Consider the following 7,273-nt stretch of genomic DNA (forward strand, 5'->3'; position numbering starts at 1 on the left):
AACCATTAGGGATGAGCTCAGGTTCAAAAGGAACCCAGTCCAAAACCCGAGCTGCTCTCAACCTGGAAGAGAATTGGGGCCACCTGCCCAATCAGCTACAGGCTGCGGCTTTCCTCACCCCGCAACTGCACATGAACAAAGGGATGGGATGTCACATACCCATATTAGGTCAATGTCATTGTCCAAATATGGCCATGTTTGGCCTTGCAAGGTCAATGATTTCACAGCATCCTACCCCCCTTGCTTACGTGCAGCTAGGGCAAGGAGTACCCTGGCTGCAGCCGATTGGGTGGCAGAACAAGGAGCGTCCTTTTCGTGTTCGGAGGAACTCAAGTCTGGACCTGGTTTAAAGGAGAACTATGAGGTGAGTGCTTTTCACTCACCTCATATTTCTAGCCGACCTGTGGACAATTAGACTGTCACAGGTCGGCTCAGTAGATCGGGAGGTGAGCGAACACATACCGTCGTTCGCTCACCACTCGATTCTGTCACGGCAGAGGCTGGATTCCCCCCTCCGATCCGCCAGCGCTGACTGGCGGAACGGACGAGGGAGGGGGCGGGTACAGCTGGCTCTGCCTCTAGGTAGGCAGAGCCAGCTGTCAGTCACACAGCTGGGCAGATCCCGGCACAATTGTCGGGATCCGCTTCAGCATCTCAGTATACCGCGAGCAGCAGCTCGCGGTATACTGAGGCGTCTCAGTAGCTCGCGGTATACTGAGCCTAGGGTGACGGGAGGATGCTAGTTTGTGTCCTCCCGTTACCCTAAGGAGAACTATGGGGAAAAGCCTTAACCCCATAGTTCTCCTTTAATCTGAACCTAAACTCATTCCTGCCCACCATAATGTAAACAGTAGCAGCAATGGGTTGTCAGCAGTCACAGAAGCCTTTTGTAAACCATGAAGGGATCTTCTATGTGTGGTTTATGTTATCGGTGGCCAATAAGAATGGCTGTGGTTTTGCCATCTGTTGTGGAATCAGACGTTCATCCTAGCGGATTCACACAAAGATACATGAGCTCTTTTTTTGGAGCATAATCAGGCGTTTTTGGCCCCATAGACCTCAATGGGAGCTCCTCAGAAGTCCAGTTCATACCCCAAGTGATTTGAACCCCATTTACAAGCTTCACCAGAAGCGCTTTAATGCTCGACGTTACAATTTCCATTATATTCAAGGGTGTCTATTCACACCTGAGCGTAATGTCTCTTGAAGTGCGTTGCTCAAAAAAGTACATGAGTTTCTATTGGGGGAACATGATCTATAATATAAAAATCACCTGCACTCCATACAGCATACAGACCTTAAGAGGTTGGTGCTTGAAGTGACAACACGGATGGCGTCGTGTACAGTCCATAATAGAAGTCACCAGCACTCGATGATATGCGCAAGAAGTAAAGCACTTTTTATTTAATCGTCACATGCGTCAAACAGCCAACGCTTCGGGGCCACGCAGGGTCCCTTCTTCCGGGCGACATAGTGATTTACTTCTTGCACATATCATCGAGTGCTGGTGACTTCTATTATGGTCTATTGGGGAAGAGCCACGCTTTTTGACCGAAACAGATGCCAATGGGAATGCTTGTTTTTTCATCTATAGTAATTTCGATTTCCGATGGCTAAAAATAATAAACCAATGCTTGGTGTTCTGTGTTGGCTCTGTGACATCTCAGATAGCAAGGATAACTTGCCACAAACTTGCGGCAGGGTTAAACTGTAATTCTTGTTAAACTTTTTGAATTTGTAGCAACAGTCCTGCAGGTTTTAGCAAGAGCTCAGCAAGTGTACAGCACTTTTCCAAAGCACGTTGATCTGGAGACTTGCAATGCAGACTTGCTGTAATTGTGCAACAAAATTGTGAAGCTTGGCAAGCCTAGCAATAGTTTAGCTAGTCGTTTTCAAACTTGCAGCTCAATTGCTTGCTATCTGGGATATAGCGGAGGTGCTTGGAACGTCCCAGCTACAACAACTGACTGGGCCGGGAGAGAGGTGCGTCAGTCACTTTTGAACGGGCGTGGACACACTTTGATGAACTGGGTTCGCACCAAGCCCCCGCGAGTTAGCCCAAGCCTGTTTAAAACTGTGAGTGACCCCCCCCCCCCAAATCAGTCGCGGCAGCACATTCCCTGCCGCTAACCATCACGCAGAGGTGGGCGGAATGCACCCGCCAGAACTGACACCATTGATTGGGCCAGGAAGGTGGGTTCTGAGCAGGCTTGAACAAACTTAGGCAAGCTGGGTTCACACCAAACCCAGGCTCTTAACTAATAATATATTTTTTTTAAATGCTTAAGCCTGAATGATGCACAAAAACATGCACAAACACTCATCTAAATGTTCCAAACAACATCCAGATGCGCTCAGCTTAAAGATAAATGGGGCCTAACATGCGTTTTCGCTAATTTTTGCACTTTAAGAACCGCTTTCCATTGTCCAAAACAACCACCCCCCTCAAAGCTTAAATACATACACAAGCAAACACTAGTGATACGCTTCACAAACGTACATTTACGCGTGCAAAACACAAACACGTCTGCAAATCGCTGCACTCTGGTGCATCTGCTACAGGGAAATGAAGTCTGGGAAGGAATAGCACCCATCACGTGACCAGCCTGGATTTCCTGCCCAGTGCGGAGACTCCCTCTCAGTACACTGCACACAACTGGAATGTGCAGCTTTGTGATAGTTACCAATCACCGGTCATGTGATCCCTACTAACCCTTCTGACACCATCAATCTACCACAATGGATAACAGCTATCGAGTCTGCAATGACGGACATTACACACGGAGATCACAATGTATAGAAGTGAATACTTGTGGCGTGATCGGAAGACTGTTTGTGTGAGAGGATCCGAGGATTGGGTTCACATCAGAAACTGTATTTCCTACACAGCAATCGGGATTCGGGACACTGACACCTAGATCGAGCGATTCCCTGCGTGTTGATCGAAGCCTGAGCCCCCCTCCCCACCCATTACAGTGCAATGCAATCTCATACCTGGCAATCTCCGCGGCCTCGGTCTGCTCCTCACAGCCCAGTGACAGGCAGCGCATACTCAGTGTGACTGGAGAGGAGGGGCGGGAAGCTGCTCAGTGTGCTCTGCATGAGGCAACTTCTGTGATAATGCCTGACGGTATAGTGAGTGTGAGCTAGAACCATTCTCAGGCAGGCAGAAATGAAAGTATTTGCTGTCACATGTTTACACAAGTCCATCCAGTTCTACCAGAAAAAAGAAAACAAATATGTAATCACTGTGGTAATCTTGGTTGCTTCAACTCTGCCGCATTTCCAAAATGCGCCTCTTTATAACAAATGAGTAAAGCAAAACAAACGACAAACGCACTCAGCAATTTGTTACCAGTTATACAGTAAGGTGCACACGAAATGGGCTTTGAACTACTCTCACTACTACTCACTACTCTTTATAACAAATGGTACCACAAAGCTTCTAATTCACTCTCACCGTGACTATTGCAGCTCCCTATTAGGGCTAGTTTACACCAGATGCAAGCCGTTCAGTTTTGCAGCTGCATCCAAATCGCGTCCCAATGCAGTCCAATTGGATTTCTGGTGCTATGTTCACACCAGTGCACTCAGGAAAAATACTGCTGGCCTCATTTTAGCTGCATCGGAACGCATGCCTAATAAGGCATCCAAAATGGAAAAAAAAAACATGAATTTCAGGTCAGAGAATTCCCCCGGCCGCAGCTGAGGGAAGGGGTGTGTCACTGATAGTTTTGTGTAGGCCCAGGTGGACTCAGTTTGCACCATGCCCACGCACATCACTACATTTACACAGGCTGTCATGAATGAGGCCGCCAGATTTATTCACCTTACCAGCCCCTCAATGGATGCCACTGCTCACTGCCAATCCCTCTACTGGCTCCCACTCGCCCAACAAATACTCACATCCTCTGGAACTCCCTATCCCAAACTGTCTGGGTATCCGCTACTCTGCCGTTAGGGCCCCTTCCACATGGGCGCCTTCAGTTCTGATCAGCAGGGCCGGATTTACTCTCTCTGCTACACCAATGCGCCCCCCCCATGGAGAATGGCAGAACTGCAGGCTGCTATGTCTCCAAGATCACTTGTACAAAACAAGTGTTGGCTTCCCCGCTTTACATTTAGCCCTGCTTGCCCAAAGCAGGGCTAAATGTTGAAAACAACTACCCGCCCAGCACCCGGAAATGCATGTCCCGGGCATCGGGAGGTAGGAATTTCACACCCCTGCTGCTCTACTCTCTGCTGCCCCAAGGCCGGGCCTTGGTTGGCCTTGTGGGAAATCCGGCCCTGCTGATCAGCACAGAATCTGTGCACCAATCGCCTGCTGATCGGAATGGATGTCATTGTTGTGACGTCCACGTCTCTCCAGTTTTTCCCTCCATCACTGAAATTACCGGACCCAAGCTAGTCTATGGGGAGCAGACATTACAAGTGATTACCCCAATCCGCGACGATCTGCTCTCCTGATACAGAACTCTAATCCGTTTTTTGGCAGAATTTGGGGGTAATCAAATGTAAATAGACGTGCGTCCGTTTATTTCTAGCTGCACATATAATAACACTGGGCTTCCAATCAGATCCGCCAAGAGTGATGCCGCCCTCTGCATCTCCACCTGGCTCTTAACAGCCAGGGACTCTCTGGCAGGTGAAGCCTCTGGTTGCCAGGGGCTGGGCAGGATGCCAGCAGGGGCGTATCCACCGCAATGCAAATAAGGTGTTTGCCTTGGGTGGAATGCCAGGGGTGGGGCGCAAAACGCCGCCCCAAATCAGTGCGACAAGCCATGCTGCACAGATTCAGACAGCCTCGCCTGCCTAATCAAGCATATTAGATGGACGCTCGTTGGGTCTCGCGTCCGCCTAATACACCTGAGAGAGCTGCCGGGTGGAGGAGGCGCCGAGGTGGGATCGGAGGAGGGGCCGAGGTGGGATCGGAGGAGGGGCCGAGGTGGGATCGGAGACGGGATGGAGGAGGGGCCGAGGTGGGAACAGAGGCTAAGCAGGGGCTAGGCTGAGTGAGATGCAGCCTGGCCCGGCTTAGCTGTGGGCGGCTCAGGGCTGCCCATACCCCACCATCTGACGGAGGCATGACCCGGAGGCAGGCTTGGGGGCTTCAGGTAAGAGGAGCAGCACCTGTGTGCAGGGAAAGGGACCCTGCAAAGCCCACCATAGATTCTGCACAGCCCACCTGATAGTCCCAGGTGGGCTGTGCGGGGTTTTGGTGGGCTCTGTGGTGTTTCAGGTGGGATATGCGGGGTCTATAGTGGGCTGTGGGGGGATCTACGAGGTCTTAGGTGGGGTCTGTGGTGGGCTCTACAAGGTCTCAGGTGGGGTCTCAGGCTGACACCCTGCAGAGCCCACAAGAGATCCTTTACAGCCCCCCTGAGACCCCGGCTTCCCTGCTACGATACTAACGCAACCTGTCAGAAGCTAGATACAGCATGCATGCTGTATCCAGCGACTGACAGGTTACGCAAAATTTCTGAAACAGGAAAGGGTGGGGCAAATTTAGATTAGGGGTTGGCCATATGTAGTCTTGCCTAGGTCAGCACAAAACCTAAATACACCACCGGATGCTGGCCAGGGCATCCCAGGTTGCTAAGAGCTGGGAGGGGAGATGTGTATGGCCCTTACATGGAGGTCCACATAGTATGCACAGTTATATTTTTATTAAAAACATTAGCAACTATGATTTATTTTCTTAAATTTACACTGCCATTTATAAAAAAATGCTACATAAAATGACTTTACTGGCGTACCCTGACAAAGTTACATCTTTAACAGAACAACTTCTTACCTGTGACCCTTTCCAGACTGTTGCAGCAGTGAAGCGGCTTGCCTTGATTTACTTGCGTAGGCTTGTGCAGTGATGCATATTGCATAAAAGGGAACAGATACTTTTCATTTTAAACACATTTCCCTTTTTCTCCTAATAAGGTTTTTTGTTTTTTTAATAAGGGAAATTTGTAAATGATGCACATTGTTTTTTATGTAAACGGTCTGAATTTATACTTATCTATATCTATAGTACATATAGTCGAAAATTAAATATGTATTTCTATATTAAAGTTCTGTCCCACTCCTAAAAACCATATCAATCTAGGACAAGGGTCGGCAACTCCGGCCCTCTAGCTGTTGTCTGTCCCATAAGCAGGGTTGTCCCTACGCTGAGGGGAGATGGATGCGTGTTCTGCCAGTGTATCATCGTTCCAGGGGGGTTGGGATATCAGCTAATGGTTGTTACGGGTGGGGGAGGAATGTGTTCTAACAGGTAATGGTTTTTCCGGGGGGTGCGCTGTCAGCGGCTCTGTCCAGCATCCCATCCAAGCTCACCGATGTCACCGGTTGCCAAGAGCTCGGCGGGATGCCAGCCAAAGCATCTTGCTTAGCTCCTGCCAACCGGTGATGTCAGTGAGCTGGGCAGGAAGCCGGGCAGAATGCCACAGGTATAAGACCTGTCAATGCTGATGTTATAGCAGGATAGTATAGGCTGGGATTTTAGAACTCCTTTAAGATGGCCACACAAACAGGATTAGAAGCTACCTATTTAAATTCAAAAGCAAACTCTTGTTTTATATTGCTATATATCTTATATCACTTACTGTATATGCATAGTGACACACGACAGGTCTCCCTTCTCCACACTACTTTCTAAAAGTTGAACTCCCAGCAAAATGCAAGATTTGACTGTTTTTGTAATTAGCAGCCAGGTAGCATAGCCAGGGATGAATTGAGCTGACACCTGCCTGTACCCCAATATTGTGAAACCCCCTCCACTGCACTCTGACACTCTGTGCTTCCAAATAATCTGTAACCCCCCTCCCCTGACACTCCAATAATAATTGTTAATTAATAAAGTATTAATATAAATTAATAATTAATTAATAAAAGATAATGATAACAGATTTTTATGGTGCAGGGGAGGGGGGTTACATATTGTTGGGTTACCGGCATTACTGGGCAGTGCTAAGTGTCAGGGTGCATGGGAGTGGGTTATGCATTATTGGGGCACAGGCATTATTGCGCAGTGCAGAGTGTCAGAGTGCAGGGGAGGGGTTTCCACATTATTGGGATAAGGCATTATTGGGCATTCCAGAGTATCAGGGTGCAGGGGAGGGGGTTACACAATACTGGGGTAGGGGGGCACAATACTGGCCTTGCCCCAGGTGTGGACAACCCACACTACGCCACTGCTTATATGATAAGAGATCATTCAGTATTTGGACTGGAAATCATTTGTGCCATCTGTTTTTGAAAATTTAGAAGTTCCTTTTTT

General features: G+C 48.7%; 1 long non-coding RNA gene across 1 annotated transcript in view; it reads left to right on the forward strand.

The window, feature by feature from the left end:
- LOC108798270 overlaps nucleotides 1-7,273 on the forward strand; it is a 21,024-nt gene that overhangs the window by 800 nt on the left and 12,951 nt on the right. Inside the window, exon 2 of the long non-coding RNA XR_001941939.1 lies at nucleotides 6,969-6,975. This is a non-coding gene — a long non-coding RNA (uncharacterized LOC108798270). The remainder of the gene's footprint in view (nucleotides 1-6,968; nucleotides 6,976-7,273) is intronic.

The sequence above is a fragment of the Nanorana parkeri genome, unplaced genomic scaffold (assembly GCF_000935625.1).
Source record: "Nanorana parkeri isolate BGI_ZX_2015 unplaced genomic scaffold, ASM93562v1 scaffold1440, whole genome shotgun sequence".
NCBI lineage: Eukaryota > Metazoa > Chordata > Amphibia > Anura > Dicroglossidae > Nanorana > Nanorana parkeri.